The 17486-nt window shown below is 31.1% G+C and overlaps 1 protein-coding gene across 1 annotated transcript in view; it reads right to left on the bottom strand.

Annotated features, from left to right (window-relative positions):
* The window catches only part of Pde6 (phosphodiesterase 6), a 474642-nt gene that overhangs the window by 173988 nt on the left and 283168 nt on the right, over positions 1-17486 (bottom strand). Inside the window, exon 4 of the mRNA XM_075292702.1 lies at positions 11607-11638. The gene's annotated coding sequence lies outside the window, so the exon portion shown is untranslated. The remainder of the gene's footprint in view (positions 1-11606; positions 11639-17486) is intronic.

The raw sequence follows: 17486 nt of genomic DNA, 5'->3' as shown, positions 1-17486 counted from the left end.
AGATATAGCCCCCCTATATATGCATCACCCGATTTACTCAAACTTGGCCATATTACTCTTATTTATTAACCAATGTTACCCAAATTTCAAGCTATTAGTTACTACCCGATATTATTATCGGGTTAAAGTCGCATGTCTATGAACTAAGGAAAATTTTCTTTAAAATAAAGAAACACATTTCTGATTTATAGAAATCGTCCTTAAATTAATTGAAATATTGAATCATTAGATTTAAGATAAAAAAGCTTCAAATATGGGCTAAGACTTATTTTGAGGATTTAGCAGCATTAGTTTAAATTTTTTTGAATAAAAAAAAATTTTTACTTTGAGGTATCCGCTACAATTTGGATTTTTGAACTGGCATTTGTTTTTAGATGAATAGCTTTATTAATAAACCGCGAAAATAAAATGAAAATTCAATAAATGAGATCTGAATCCTAATTTTAATTATACACTGCGCCACTCTGTGGAACAGGGTATTATAAGTTAGTGCATATGTTTGTAACACCCAGAAGGAGACGAGATAGACACATGTTGTCTTTGGCAAAAATGCTCAGGGTGGGTCCCTGAGTCGATATAACCATGTCCGTCTGTCCGTCCGTCCGTCAGTCTGTCTGTGAACACATTTTTGTGATCAAAGTCTAGGTCGCAATTTAAGTCCAATCGCCTTAAAATTTGGCACATGTTCCTAATTTGGGTCAGAATAGAACCCTATTGCTTTTGGAAGAAATCGGTTCAGATTTAGATATAGCTCCCATATATATCTTTCGCCCGATATGCACTAATATGGACCCAGCAGCCAGAATTTTATACCGATTTGCTTGAAATTTTGTACACACATAACATTTAGTCGTATAGTCTAGTGTGCAAAATTTGATTGAAATCGGTTCAGATTTAGATATAGCTACCATATATATGTTTTTCTGATTTCGACAAAAATGGTCAAAATACCAACATTTTCCTTGTTAAATCGCCACTGCTTAGTCGAAAAGTTGTAAAAATGACTCTAATTTTCCTAAATTTCTAATACATATATATAGAGCTAAAAATCATAAATAAACTTTTGCAAAGTTTCCTTAAAATTGCTTCAGATTAAAATGTTTCCCATATTTTTTTTTTACTAAAATTGTATTCCACCCTAGTGCATAAGCCAACTTAAATTTTGAGTCTATAGATTTTGTAAAAGTCTATCAAATTCTGTCCAAATCGAGTAATATTTAAATGTATGTATTTGGGACAAATACATACCACCGTGGTGCAATGGTTAGCATGCCCGCCTTGCATACACAATGTCGTGGGATCGATTCCTGCTACGACCGAACACCAAAAAGTTTTTCAGCGGTGGATTATCCCACCTCAGTAATGCTGGTGACATTTCTGAGGGTTTCAAAGCTTCTCTAAGTGGTTTCACTGCAATGTGGAACGCCGTTCGGACTCGGCTATAAAAAGGAGGTCCCTTATCATTGAGCTTAACATGGAATCGGGCAGCACTCAGTGATAAGAGAGAAGTTCACCAATGTGGTATCACAATGGACTGAATAGTCTAAGTGAGCCTGATACATCAGGCTGCCACATAACCTAACCTAACCTAACCTTGGGACAAACCTTTTATATATAGCACCCAACACAATTGACGGATGTGGTATGGTATCGAAAATTTAGATCTACAAAGTGGTGCAGGGTATAATATAGTCGGCCCCGCCCGACTTTAGACTTTCCTTACTTGTTTTTTTAATTGATCCTAGATGTCATTTTTGGGAGACACCGTGGTGCAATGGTTAGCATGCCCGCCTTGCATACACAAGGTCGTGGGTTCGATTCCTGCTTCGATCGAACACCAAAAAGTTTTTCAGCGGTGGATTATCCCACCTCAGTAATGCTGGTGACATTTCTGAGGATTTCAAAGCTTCTCTAAGTGGTCTCACTGCAATGCGGAACGCCGTTCGGATTCGGCTATGAAAAGGAGGTCCCTTGTCATTGAGCTTAACATGGAATCGGGCGGCACTCAGTGATATGTGAGAAGTTCACCAATGTGGTATCACAATGGACTGAATAGTCTAAGTGAGCCTGATACATCGGGCTGCCACCTAACCTATCCTAACCTATATTTCATTTTAAAGAGATCGAATCTTTGGTTCGGAATCGATAGCAAAATCTTTAAGAGAAGGTCAAAATGTTTGGATCCAAGTTAATTGTTTTTTGAGTGTATCAGCTACACTGTATCAAAGTCTGCAATCCATGTATCGAACTCGAATTCGCATTATGGAATACTCTTTCAATGTCTGGAAGATTTATATGTGTCCCCCAAAATTTCCCCCGAAAATATTTTTTTCTATTCAATGATATATTAGTAAACACTGTGTAAAAACACTAACAAAATGATGGGAAATAAAATAAATTGCATAGCATAGCCTGAAGGATATACTAGAATTTAATCTACAGAAATTGACAATTTGTTATTTTGGTTAGCATGAAAAATCAAAACCACTTCTCAATTTTATACAACGCACATTTTCCTTTTTGTTTTGTTGTCTTGTACTACCATCTGCACATGAATAATGTATTTTTAAATATAAATGCGTTAAAGTCACTTGGAATAGGGGTTACTGCGTCGTCGTCGTCCTCGTCGTCGTCATTGTTGGTCTAAAACAAACCACAAAGAAAAGAGCAACAACTTGACGCATCCGGCATCAAGACAATGTGGCAGAATTTGAGTGTCGTAAACAATGCACACACACACAGATTAACAGCATGAGTATTGTTTTTGTTGTTGTTGTTTTTTAATATCCATCTTGGATAAAAATTCAACCCATACGCCCACGTTTGAGTTTTTGTTTTCTCACGTTCTGCTCCGATTCAACCACAAAGGATCCATAGTCTAAGAGCGCATTCATTTTATCTAGCTCGTTTGTTTTTGTGATTCATAGCCACAGCCATATTAATATTCACATTTGCTCATACATTTCAATAGAATGAATGAATCTCCATTGCGATTGTTTGTTTTAAGAGGAACGGGGAAGAACAAAAACAGGATGTGAGCATGAAATGCCCTTCGCTTGTTCTTTAAAAGGTGTCCTTCTTTTTAGTGTTTCCTATACTCTCTATCATAGGATTTGAGGTATACTAAAATTTGTCATTCCATTTGTAAGACATCGAAATATAGGTTAAAAACCCCAGACAAAACCCGATAAGTCAGCAACGAAACAGGCAATGAACTTGAAACTTGATACAAATATATCTTTCGCCCGATTTATACTCGTATACCACAGAGAAAATAGTTTTACTCTGATTTGTTTCAAATTTTTTCACAGAGAGTAGAATTACCATTCTAGCTTTACATGCAAAATTTTATCGAAATCGGTTCAGATTTAGATATAACTATCCCCTTTAGCGTAGCTAGACAATTTCCCTATGGGGTCAAACGTTTCAGACAAGCGTTAGAATGCATTAAAAATCCAAAAAAAATATTTATTTGGCAAAATGTTAAAAAAGAATTTTAATTCACATTCAAAACACTGAATTCGGATCACGCCTTAAGAAGTGACGCAAATTCAGTGCAACGGCTGTCGAAATGGTAGACATCCGTCCTATGACATGCCGATGTTAAATTCATTGCTTCTGCGCTAACTTTGCACCACTTCCGGACCCAAAAACAACATTTTCACTAATTTTTTGGCGACGCTTTTTTTTTGCTGGTTGGTAGCCATAGGCGTAGGAGGCGGTTTAGACTTAACTAATTTTTACAAATTGCAAAACTTATTCGCTTCGCCCGGGGGTTGAACATGGGTCTATTGGCACCATAACAGAACGCTTCAGAACACTCAGACACAAACACGTTTTTCTATAGAAATAAAATTTTGACAAAATTTTCTATAGAAATAAAATGTTGATAACATTTTCTATAAAAAAAATGATTAAATTTTCTATAGAAATAAAATTTTGAAAAAAATTTCTATAGAAATAAAATTTTGATAAAAATGTCTATAGAAATAAAATTTTGACAAAATTTTTTATAGAAATAAAATTTTGGCAAAATTTTCTATAGAAATAAAATTGTGACAACATTTTCTATAGAAATAAAATTTTGAGAAAATAAATTTTAGGAAAATTTTCTATAGAAATACAATTTAGACAAAATTTTCTATAGAAATACAATTTTGACAAAATATTCTATTCAAATAAGAACATTTTATAGAACATTTTCTATAGAAATAAAATTTTGACAATTTTTTTTCATAGAAATAAAATTTGGAAAAATATCTATAGAAATAAAATTTTGACAAAATTTTCTATAGAAATAAATCTTTGGGTAATTTTCTATAGAAATAAAATCTTTGGAAAATTTCCTATAGAAATAAAATCTTGACAAAATTTTTTATAGAAATACAATTTTGACAAAATTTTTTATAGAGATAAAATTTTAACAAAATTTTTTATAGAAATAAAATATTGATAACATTTTCTATAAAAAAAATTATAAAATTTTCTATAGAAATAATATTTTAACGTTATTTTCTATAGAAATAAAATTTTGAGAAAATTTTCTATAGAAATAAAAAATGATAAAATTTTCTATAGACATAAAATGTTGACAACATTTACTATGGAAATAAAATTTTGCGAAAATTTTCTATAGAAATTAAATTGTGACAACATTTTCTATAAAAATAAAATTTTGAAAAAATTTTCTAAAGAAATAAAATTTTTACCAAATTTTCTATAGAAGTAAAATTTGGGAAAATTTTCTATAGAAATAAAATTTTCTAGAGGAATAAAATTTTGACAAATTTTTTATAGAAATAAAATTTTGATAAAATTTTTGAGAAATTAAATTTTGAGAAAATTTTCTATAGAAATAAAATTTTGAGAAAATTTTCTATAGAAATAAAATGTTGGGACAATTTTCTATACAATTAAAATTTTGACAATTTTTTATAGAAATAAAATTTTGGGAAAATTTTCTATAGAAATTAAAATTTGAGAAAATTTTCTATAGAAATAAAATTTGACAAAATTTTCTCCCGAAATAAAATTTTGACAAATTTTTTATAGAAATAAAATTTTGAGAAAATTTTCTATAGAAATAAAATTTTGACAAAATTGTTTATAGAAATAAAATGTTGATAACATTTTCTATTAAAAAAATAATAATAAAATTTTCTATAGAATTAATATTTTAACATTATTTTCTATAGAAATAAAATTTTGAGAAAATTTTCTATAGAAATAATATTTGATAACATTTTCTATAAAAAAATGATAAAATTTTCTATAGAAATAAAATTTTGACAACATTTTTTATAGAAATAAAATTTTGACAACATTTTTTATAGAGATAAAATTTTGACAAAATTTGATAAACTTTTCTATAAACATAAAATTTTGACAAAATTTTCTATGGAAATAAAATTGTGACAAAATTTTCTATAGAAATAAAATTTTAAGAAAATTTTCTATAGAAAATAAATTTTGAGAAAATTTTCTATAGAAATAAATTTTTGACAAAATTTTCTAGAGAAATAAAATTTTGGGAAAATTTTCTATAGAAATAAAATTTTGACCAAATTTTCTATAGAAATAAAATGTTGACAAAATTTTCTATAGAAATAAAATTTTGAGAAAATAAATTTTAGGAAAATTTTCTATAGAAATACAATTTTGACAAAATTTTCTATAGAAATACAATTTTGACAAAATATTCTATTCAAATATGAACATTTTATAGAACATTTTCTATAGAAATAAAATTTTGACAATTTTTTTTTTCATAGAAATAAAATTTGGAAAAATATCTATAGAAATAAAATTTTGACAAAATTTTCTATAGAAATAAATCTTTGGGTAATTTTCTATAGAAATAAAATCTTTGGAAAATTTCCTATAGAAATAAAATCTTGACAAAATTTTTTATAGAAATACAATTTTGACACAATTTTTTATAGAGGTAAAATTTTAACAAAATTTTTTATAGAAATAAAATATTGATAACATTTTCTATAAAAAAAATTATAAAATTTTCTATAGAAATAATATTTTAACATTATTTTCTATAGAAATAAAATTTTGAGAAAATTTTCTATAGAAATAAAATGTTGATAACATTTTCTATAAAAAAATTGAGAAAATTTTCTATAGAAATAAAATGTTGACAACATTTACTATGGAAATAAAATTTTGCGAAAATTTTCTATAGAAATTAAATTGTGACAAAATTTTCTATAAAAATAAAATTTTGACAAAATTTTCTAAAGAAATAAAATGTTTACCAAATTTTCTATAGAAGTAAAATTTTGGGAAAATTTTCTATAGAAATAAAATTTGCTAGAGAAATAAAATTTTGAAAAATTTTTTATAGAAATAAAATTTTGACAAAATTTTTGAGAAATTAAATTTTGCGATAATTTTCTATAGAAATAAAATTTTGAGAAAATTTTCTATAGAAATAAAATTTTGGGACAATTTTCTAGACAAATAAAATTTTGACAATTTTTTATAGAAATAAAATTTTGACAATTTTTTTATAGAAATAAAATTTTGACAAATTTTTAAAGAAATAAAATTTTGAGAAAATTTTCTATAGAAATTAAAATTTGAGAAAATTTTCTATAGAAATAAGATTTGACAAAATTTTCTCCCGAAATAAAATTTTGACAAAATTTTCTCCCGAAATAAAATTTTGACAAAATTATCTATAGAAATTAAATTTTGACAAAATTATCTATAGAAATAAAATTTTGAGAAAATTTTCTATAGAAATAAAATGTTGATAACATTTTCTATAAAAAAATTGAGAAAATTTTCTATAGAAATAAAATGTTGACAACATTTACTATGGAAATAAAATTTTGCGAAAATTTTCTATAGAAATTAAATTGTGACAAAATTTTCTATAAAAATAAAATTTTGACAAAATTTTCTAAAGAAATAAAATGTTTACCAAATTTTCTATAGAAGTAAAATTTTGGGAAAATTTTCTATAGAAATAAAATTTGCTAGAGAAATAAAATTTTGAAAAATTTTTTATAGAAATAAAATTTTGACAAAATTTTTGAGAAATTAAATTTTGCGATAATTTTCTATAGAAATAAAATTTTGAGAAAATTTTCTATAGAAATAAAATTTTGGGACAATTTTCTAGACAAATAAAATGTTGACAATTTTTTATAGAAATAAAATTTTGACAATTTTTTTATAGAAATAAAATTTTGACAAATTTTTTATAGAAATAAAATTTTGAGAAAATTTTCTATAGAAATTAAAATTTGAGAAAATTTTCTATAGAAATAAGATTTGACAAAATTTTCTCCCGAAATAAAATTTTGACAAAATTTTCTCCCGAAATAAAATTTTGACAAAATTATCTATAGAAATTAAATTTTGACAAAATTATCTATAGAAATAAAATTTTGAGAAAATTTTCTATAGAAATAAAATGTTGATAACATTTTCTATAAAAAAAATGATAAAATTTTCTATAGAAATACAATTTTGGCAAAATTTTTTATAGAAATAAAATGTTGACAATATTTTTTATAGAGATAAAATTTTGACAAAATTTGATAAACTTTTCTATAAACATAAAATATTGACAAAATTTTCTATGGAAATAAAATTGTGACAAAATGTTCTATAGAAATAAATTTTTGACACAATTTTCTAGGAAAATAAAATTTTGGGAAAATTTTCTATAGAAATAAAATTTTGACCAAATTTTCTATAGAAATAAAATGTTGACAAAATTTTCTATAGAAATACAATTTTGATAAAATATTCTATTCAAATAACATTTTTTGTTTGGTAAGTTTTTTGGTAAAATTTTCTCCAAATTTTGGTGTATTATTTTTGGCTCGAATGGCAACAGTGGTTTATTGTGCTGTTGTCTGTCTACAGCCATGTTCAACCCTGCGTATGAGTTACAAATGGGAATTTGTCAAACATCATACGCAACATAGGACTCTAAAAACGTTTCCTTGCTTTTCAATAATGCATTAAACTAGGAAAAACATATAGACACGAAATGAGTTCCTATGGTTATATCATTCACCATAGGATTGGGGGTATATTCATTTTTCATTGCGTTTGTCACACATCGAAATATTGGTCTTAGACCCCATTAAGAATATATGTGTGAAATTATGACGAAACCCCATAAGTCGAGATAGGACAAATGTTAAGAAATTTTATGTTGTGTGCAGTTTTTGAATGCGCATCTTTCTGTCTTCACAGATGTTTAGAATCGTGAAAAACAACATATCTTTCGAATTTTTAAATTTACTTTTGCAAAAAAAAAATGTCTCATCATATGTTGTTAAATTCATTCGAGATATTTGTATAATATTTTTCACAAAACAACATAAGTCCACATAAGGTTTTTGTAATTGACTAATTTCGTTTTTTTACAAAACAACAAATGTCGAGTCATTGTGTTTTGTCGGATAACAGATCCAAATAAAGGCACATTTAACTTCCGTTGTGCTAGGAAGCCATCGTGGTGCAATGGTTAGCATGCCCGCCTTACATACACAAGGTCGTAGGTTCGATTCCTGCTACGACCGAACACCAAAAAGTTTTTCAACGGTGGATTATCCCACCTCAGTAATGCTGGTGACATTTCAAAGCTTCTCTAAGTGGTTTCACTGCAATGTGGAACGCCGTTCGGACTCGGCTATAAAAAGGAGGTCCCTTGTCATTCAGCTTAACATGGAATCGGGCAGCACTCAGTGATAAGAGAGAAGTTCACCACTGTGGTATCACAATGGACTGAATAGTCTAAGTGAGCCTGATACATTGGGCTACCACCTAACCTAACTTCAGTCGTGTTGTTTTTAGTCAGGGTTCAATGCGACAAAACACTGTAAACAGAGACATGTTACTGTGGAACAGGGTATTATAAGTTAGTGCATATGTTTGCAACACCCAGAAGGAGACGAGATAGACACATGGTGTCTTTGGCAAAAATGCTCAGGGTGGGCTCTTGAGTCGATATAGCGATGTCCGTCTGTCCGTGAACACATTTTTGTAATCAAAGTCTAGGTCGCAGTTTTAGTCCAATCGATTTCAAATTTGGCACAAGTATGTGTTTTGGCTCGGAATAGATCCCTATTGATTTTGGAAAAATCGGTTCGGATTTAGATATAGCTCCCATTATATATTTCGCCCGATATGGACTTATATGGCCCCAGAAGCCAGATTTTTACCCTATTTTACTTAAAATTTTGCACAAGAAGAACAACGAGTACTATAGTCAAGTGTGCCAAATTTTATTGAAATCGGTTCAGATTTAGATATAGCTCCCATATATATCTTTCGCCCGATATGGACTAATACGGTCCCAGAAGCCAGAGTTTTACCCCAATTTGGTTGAAGTTTTGCACAGGGAGTAGAATTAGTATTGTAGCCATTCGTGCCAAATTTGGTTGAAATCGGTTCAGATTTAGATATATCTCCCATATATAGCTTTCGCCCGATTTACACTCATATGACCACAGAGGCCAATTTTTTGCTCCGATTTAGTTGAAATTTTGCACAGGGAGTAGAATTAGCATTGTAGCTATGCGTGCCAAATTTTGCTGAAATCGGTTCAGATTTAGATATAGCTCCCATATATAGCTTTCGCCCGATTTACATTTATATGACCACAGAGGCCAATTTTTAACTCCGATTTAGTTGAAATTTTGCACAGGGAGTAGAATTAGCATTGTTGCTATGCGTGCCAAATTTGGTTGAAATCGGTTCAGATTTAGATATAGCTCCCATATATAGCTTTCGCCCGATTTACATTTATATGACCACAGAGGCCAATTTTTAACTCCGATTTAGTTGAAATTTTGCACAGGGAGTAGAATTAGCATTGTTGCTATGCGTGCCAAATTTGGTTGAAATCGGTTCAGATTTAGATATAGCTCCCATATATATGTTTTTCTGATTTCGACAAAAATGGTCAAAATACCAACATTTTCCTTGTAAAATCGCCACTGCTTAGTCGAAAAGTTGTAAAAATGGCTCTAATTTTCCTAAACTTCTATTACATATATATCGAGCGATAAATCATAAATAAACTTTTTCGAAGTTTCCTTAAAATTGCTTCAGATTTAAACGTTTCCCATATTTTTTTAACTAACATTGTGTTCCACCCTAGTGCATTAGCCGACTTAAATTTTGAGTCTGTAGATTTTGTAGAAGTCTATCAAATTCTGTCCAGATCGAGTGATATTTAAATGTATATATTTGGGACAAACCTTTATATATAGCCCCCAACACATTTGACGTATGTGATATGGTATTGAAAATTTAGATCTACAAAGTGGTGCAGGATATAATATAGTCGGCACCGCCCGACTTTAGACTTTCCTTACTTGTTTTTAATAAAACTTTATTTGACAAAACAATACAAGTCAGTAATTGCTAATTTTCTCTGGATTGGGTGGTGCTAGGTGAATTTGGTGAAATAGAAAGAATAAGCTATGGAAAAGATTTTTCAGACAAATATCAAACACTTTCCAGATGTTTTCTACAGAAGTTTTTGTGACCTCTTAAATTTTATTTTCGCTCTCCTGTAAAATTGAGTTTTTAGACTTATGATATATTTAAGGTCGTGGTGAAATTCGGAGTCGACCTAGCGACGTCCGTTTATTGAAATCACGCTAAATTCAACGCTTGAAGTAGTTCGGATGGTATTGCAAATGGGCTATATCGGACTTCGTTTAGGTGTAGCCCCTGGGCGAATTGGTTCATATTGGTTCATAATTATTTATAGATTCTTTTATATAAACCGATGACTGCCTTTGTATTTAACATAGACTCCATATGAACTAATTTACAATTTAGAAGACAAAGTTGGCAAGATTTATGATTCGTTGAAATCATAGAATAAATTCGTTGAGCAAATGACAGATATTAAACAATTACTCGTTTTTAGTGGCTACAAGCTCATTTTTGGCTCAATGGATACGTAAATAACCAAAATTGCCGATTTTGGAGTAAAGATCAGCCTGAAACATTGCAAAAGCCAATAATGCATTCAGAAAAAGCTACAGTTGCGATGTCATCATTGGACCGTATTTCATTAAATATGAACTTTTTTACACAAAATGCAAGAGTTTGCCTTACATGACACGTGGTTTCAACAAGACGTTGTCACTACCACAATGGTGTTATTAACTTGCTGTTCGGTGAACATTTTATTTCGCATTCGGCACCGATCAATTGACCACCTAGATCGTGCCAACTGACGTCTTTAGATCATTTCTTTTGGGGCTATACTAAAGCTCGTGTCTATGCAGACAAGTCCGCTTCAGTTGACGCATTGAAAGACAACTAAATGGATGCACTATTTGAGACGCAGTCTCAGTCAACATTCGAAGCAACGAATAAATTAAAATTTGCTTCCTAGAATATGGCACGCAAAACTCAAATATAAAAGAGAAGTATGTATTAAAAGTATGCTTACTTCAATTCTCCGCTTCTTTGGCTCGGAATCAATAGCAAAATCATTAGTGTGAAGACAAAACCTTTGGAACCGGACATACTTTGTTTTAAGTGTAAGTGATTTCCAATAATTTGTTACAAAGATAATAATAATATAAAAAATAGGTAACCTTACTTACCAACACTAAAACAATTCCAAATGTATTTTATTCTGTAAAAAAAAAACAGAAATTCTTATATTAGAATTAATTGAATTAATCGATGGATTATTTTATACAAATGGACAACTAATGTTGTACGAATTATCTACATACAGTTAAAAAACAGAAACGCATTGTGAATAATAATTAGATTAAATCAAATATGTATCCGGTTGCCATAGCCACATCATATTATATTTCCAATTTAAGACTGTATGTATATAGAAATTCAGGAAGAGGAAATCTCTCCACAGAACATGGGATTTTAATTCAATAAAAGACAGCATGTGGTCAATATTACAGCACACAAAAAATTTATAGGAAAAACGTAAGACATTTTCATAGGCTCTATGAAATAATATACATTGGGAAAATATTCTTTCGACTCCGTAAAATAAATATAATGTAGACATTTACATGTCCTTGAATAGAAGTCTTTCACCTCAGGCATAACTTTGGAAGTGAAATAATTGGTGTATTTAAGAATATGATTACCTAATATGCAATCACTTATTTCACGATGTGCCAAGTTTGTAAAATCACCAATTGTTGTCAAAATCATCAAATTCTCGATAATGCTAAATACAAATTTCTTCAATGTAAACACATTTTAATTAATAGAAATTTCATAATATTTGCTTTAAAAATTGTTTCAATAAAAATAGGACCCGAATCTTTCGAATTTGCATCCTTGTGATATGCCTTTGAACCAAGGCCAGGATTCCTTAAATAAAAAAAAAGCAAATTTAACTCTATTATGATTAATTTTCATTATATTTTGAGAAAGTTTTTTTAAATAAACTAAAACAAGTAAGTAAAGTAGAAAGTCGGGCGGGGCCGACTATATTATACCCTGCACCACTTTGTAGACCTAAATTTTCGATACCATATCACATCCGTGTTGGGGGCTATATATAAAGGTTTTTCCCAAATACATACATTTAAATATCACTCGATCTGGACAGAATTTGATCTATAGACTCAGATCTACAAAATCTATAGACTCAAAATTTAAGTCGACTAATGCACTAGGGTGGAACACAATGTTAGTACAAAAATATGGGAAACATTTAAATCTGAAGCAATTTTAAGGAAATTTCGAAAAACTTTATTTATGATTTAATGCTCGATATATGTACATGTATTAGAAGTTTAGGAAAATTAGAGTCATTTTTACAACTTTTCGACTAAGCAGTGGCGATTTTACAAGGAAATTGTTGATATTTTGACCATTTTTGTCGAAATCAGAAAAACATATATATGGGAGCTATATCTAAATCTGAACCGATTCCAACCAAATTTGGCACGCATAGCTACAATGCTAATTCTACTCCCTGTGCAAAATTTCAATTGAATCGGAGTAAAAGATTGGCCACTGTGGTCATATGAGCGTAAATCGGGCGAAAGCTATATATGGGAGATATATCTAAATCTGAACCGATTTCAACCAAATTTGGCACGCATAGCTACAATGCAAATTTTACTTCCTGTGCAAAATTTCAGTTAAATCGAAGTAACAGATGGGCCTCTGTGGTCATGTGAGTGTAAATCGGGAGAACGATATATATCTGAACCGATTTCAATAAAATTTGACAGACATGACTACACTACTAATTGTACTCCTAGTGCAAAATTTCAACCAAATTGGGGTAAAACTCTGGCTTCTGGGACCGTATTAGTCCATATCGGGCGAAAGATATATATGGGAGCTATATCTAAATCTGAACCGATTTCAATAAAATTTGACACACTTGACTATAGTACTAATTGTTCTTCTTGTGCAAAATTTTAAGCAAATTAGGGTAAAACTCTGGCTTCTGGGGCCATATAAGTCCATATCGGGTGAAATATATATATGGGAGCTATATCTAAATCTGAACCGATTTCTTCCCAAATCAATAGAGTTCTATTCTGAGCCAAAACACATACTTGTGCCAAATTTAAAGTCGATTGGACTAAAACTGCGACCTAGACTTTGATTACAAAAATGTGTTCACGGACAGACGGACATCGCTATATCGACTCAAGAGCCCACCCTGAGCATTTTTGCCAAAGACACCATGTGTCTATCTCGTCTCCTTCTGGGTGTTGCAAACATATGCACTAACTTATAACACCCTGTTCCACAGTGTGGCGTAGGGTATAAAAACTTATACATAATTGAAGCTTACAAATGTACTAAATTCGTGTCTCCCACAAAATAGTTCAGAATTTCTTAAAATTTGTAAATTTTATCAATAATACGCCCAGCTTGAACTTCGTATGGCATAAAGACAGTGTATTTATTTTTATTTATTTATTTTAACTCATTTTACAACCAAGCCTAAGTGGCCATATACAGAGATACTCAACATAAAGAATATAGATTAAATTTACTTAAGAAAATAAAATAAAAAATTAAAATTATGACTACAATCAATTTTGCAATTTTTAACTCCACTTTTTCCTTCACACTACGAAATTTTCTTTGTGAAGGACTACTAAATTTTGTGAAATCGGCGTGACATCTGCGTTTACAATACAATTTAGTTAAAATTTTCTAAAATTAACCAAAATTTACATTCCTGGTGGGGTCACTGTGTTTTGAGTGTATTACTCCTTCTAAGCCTCTGTTTTATTTAAGATGCACCCGGTATGGACTAACTTTAGAAGACAATGTAAAATTAAAACTATATCTTGCGAAAGTAATCCATCAACAAAGCCCAATCCGCATTATATATACAAATTTACCCGTTTTCATAGAAAAGACTACCGTACACTGAAAAAAATGTTTACGTGATATTAAATATTACGCAACCTAAATTTTAGGATGCGAAATTTACAAAATATTAAGGATACATTTTGTTAATATAATGAAATTTTAATTAAAATTAAGTTTCAAAAAATTTTTTTCATTGAATTTAGGACACAAATTTTGTAAATATGGGTCCCTCCGTTAAAGTCGCATGTCGTTGAACTAAGGCAAATTCTCCTTAAAATAAAGAAAAACATATTTCGATTTACAGAAATCTTCCTTAAATCAACTGAAATATTGAATCTTTAGATTTAAGATAAAAACATTTCCAATATAGGCTAAGACTTATTTTGAGGATTTAACATCTTTGGTTTAAAGGGGTTTTTCTTTGAACTATTCGTTATAATTTGGATTTTTCAACTAACATTTGTTTGTACGTGAATAGCTTTATAATACACCGCGAAAAGAGAATTACAATTTGATAAATGAGATCTGCATCATAATTTTAATTTTATTCATCTTAAATTTAAAGCTAGATAGGTCGCTAAAAAATGTCTTTATTTTAAAGACGCCGCATCTTTGGCTCGGAATTAATACCAACAAGTATATACGGCCGTAAGTTCGACCAGGCCGAAGCTTATGTACTCTCCATCATGGATTGCGTAGAAACTTCATCTAAACACTGCCATCCACAATCGAATTACGTAAGTTGCGGTAACGCTTGCCGATGGCAAGGTATCTTAAAACCTCCTAACACCATCTTCTAAATTGTATGTAAGTCCATACGTGGTATATATTAAATCAAAAAAGATCGATCCAATACGTATATAATTCAGTTTGACAAAGTAGACATAAAATTTTGACAAAATTTTCTATAGAAATAAAATTTTCACAAAATTTTCTATAGAAATAAAAATTTTGACAAAATTTTCTATAGAAAGAAAATGTTGACAAAAATTTCTACAGAAATAAAATTTTGACAAAATTTTCTATAGAAATAAAATTTTGACAAAATTTTCTATAGAAATAAAATTTTGGTAGATTATTTTTGGCTCTAGTGGCAACCATGATTATGAACCGATATTGACCAATTTTTGTGTGATTGGACCAATTTTGGTATGGTTGTTAGCGACCATATACTAACACCACGTGCCTAATTTGAGCCGGATCGGATGAATTTTGCTCCTCCAAGAGGCTCCGGAGGTCAAATCTGGAGAATGTTTTATATGGGGGCTATATATAATTATTGACCGATATGGACCAATTCTGGCACGGTTGTTAAAGATCATATACTAACACCATTGTCCAAATTACAACCGGATTGGATGAAAATTGCTTCTCTTTGAGGTTCCGCAAGCCAAATCTGGGGATCGGTTTATATGGGGGCTATATATGATTATGGACCGATGTGGAGCAATTTTTGCATGGTTATTAGAGACCATATACTAATACCATGTACCAAATTTCAGCCGGATCGGATGAAATTTGCTTCTCTTTCAGGCTCCGCAACACAAATCTGGGGATCGGTTTATATGGGCGCCATATATAATTATGGACCGATGTGGACCAATTTTTGCATGGTTGTTAGAGACCATATACCAACATCATGTACCAAATTTCAGCCGGATCGGATGAAATTTGCTTCTCTTTGAGGCTCCGCAAGCCAAATCTGGGGATCGGTTTATATGGGGGCTATATATAATTAAGGACCGATATGGACCAATTTTTGCATGGTTGTTAGAGACCATATACCAACATCATGTACCAAATTTCAGCCGGATCGGATGAAATTTGCTTCTCTTTGAGGCTCCGCAAGCCAAATCTGGGGATCGGTTTATACGGGGGCTATATACATTTATGGACCGATGTGAACCAATTTTTGCATGGTTGTTAGAGACCATATACCAACACCATGTACCGAATTTCAGCCGGATCGGATGAAATTTGCTTCTCTTTTAGGCTCCGTAAGCCAAATCTGGAGATCGGTTTATATGGGGTCTATATATAATTATGGACCGTTGTGGACCAATTTTTGCATGGTTGTTAGAGACCATATACCAACATCATGTACCAAATTTCAGCCGGATCGGATGAAATATGCTTCTCTTAGATGCTCTACAAGTCAAATCTGGGGATCGGTTTATATGGGGGCTATATATAATTAAGGACCGATATGGACCAATTTTTGCATGGTTGTTAGAGACCATATACCAACATCATGTACCAAATTTCAGCCGGATCGGATGAAATTTGCTTCTCTTTGAGACTCCGCAAGCCAAATCTGGGGATCGGTTTATATGGGGGCTATATATAATTATGGACCGATGTGAACCAATTTCTGCATGGTTGTTAGAGACCATATACCAACACCATGTACCGAATTTCAGCCGGATCGGATGAAATTTGCTTCTCTTTTAGGCTCCGTAAGCCAAATCTGGAGATCGGTTTATATGGGGGCTATATACAATTATGGACCGATGTGGACCAATTTTTGCATGGTTGTTAGAGACCATATACCAACACCATATACCAAATTTCAGCTGCATCGGATGAAATATGCCTCTGTTAGAGGCTCCACAAGCCAAATCTGAGGGTCCCTTTATATGGGGGCTATACGTAACAGTGGACCGATATGGCTTATTTTCAATACCATCCGACCTACATTGATAACAACTACTTGTGCCAAGTTTCAAGTCGATAGCTTGTTTCGTTCGGAAGTTAGCGTGATTTCAACAGACGGACGGACAGACGGACGGACATGCTTAGATCGACTCAGAATTTCACCACGACCCAGAATATATATACTTTATGGGGTCTTAGAGCAATATTTCGATGTGTTACAAACGGAATGACAAAGTTAATATCCTATGATGGAGGGTATAAAAAGGAAAGTCAAAAACTTTGGATCCAAGTAAACTAGTAGGACATTACTGTCCTGTTTGAGCGTGTCTATTCTATACTGCGTACACTATGGCGATCACAACATTGTACTCCGCTAAGAATAAGGGTTATCTTAGCCAAGTCATTTTTGCTGCCTATTTTGCTACACAGTTGATTGCTAAGTGCGATGCTCTAAGTATGCAGAGACTGAGTGGGACGTTCAATAGCACAACTCGCTGCGTATA

The sequence above is a fragment of the Haematobia irritans genome, chromosome 1 (assembly GCF_050003625.1).
Source record: "Haematobia irritans isolate KBUSLIRL chromosome 1, ASM5000362v1, whole genome shotgun sequence".
Classification (NCBI taxonomy): Eukaryota; Metazoa; Arthropoda; class Insecta; order Diptera; family Muscidae; genus Haematobia; species Haematobia irritans.
Note: the sequence above shows the minus strand (reverse complement) of the source record. Positions and strands in the feature narration are given on the sequence as shown.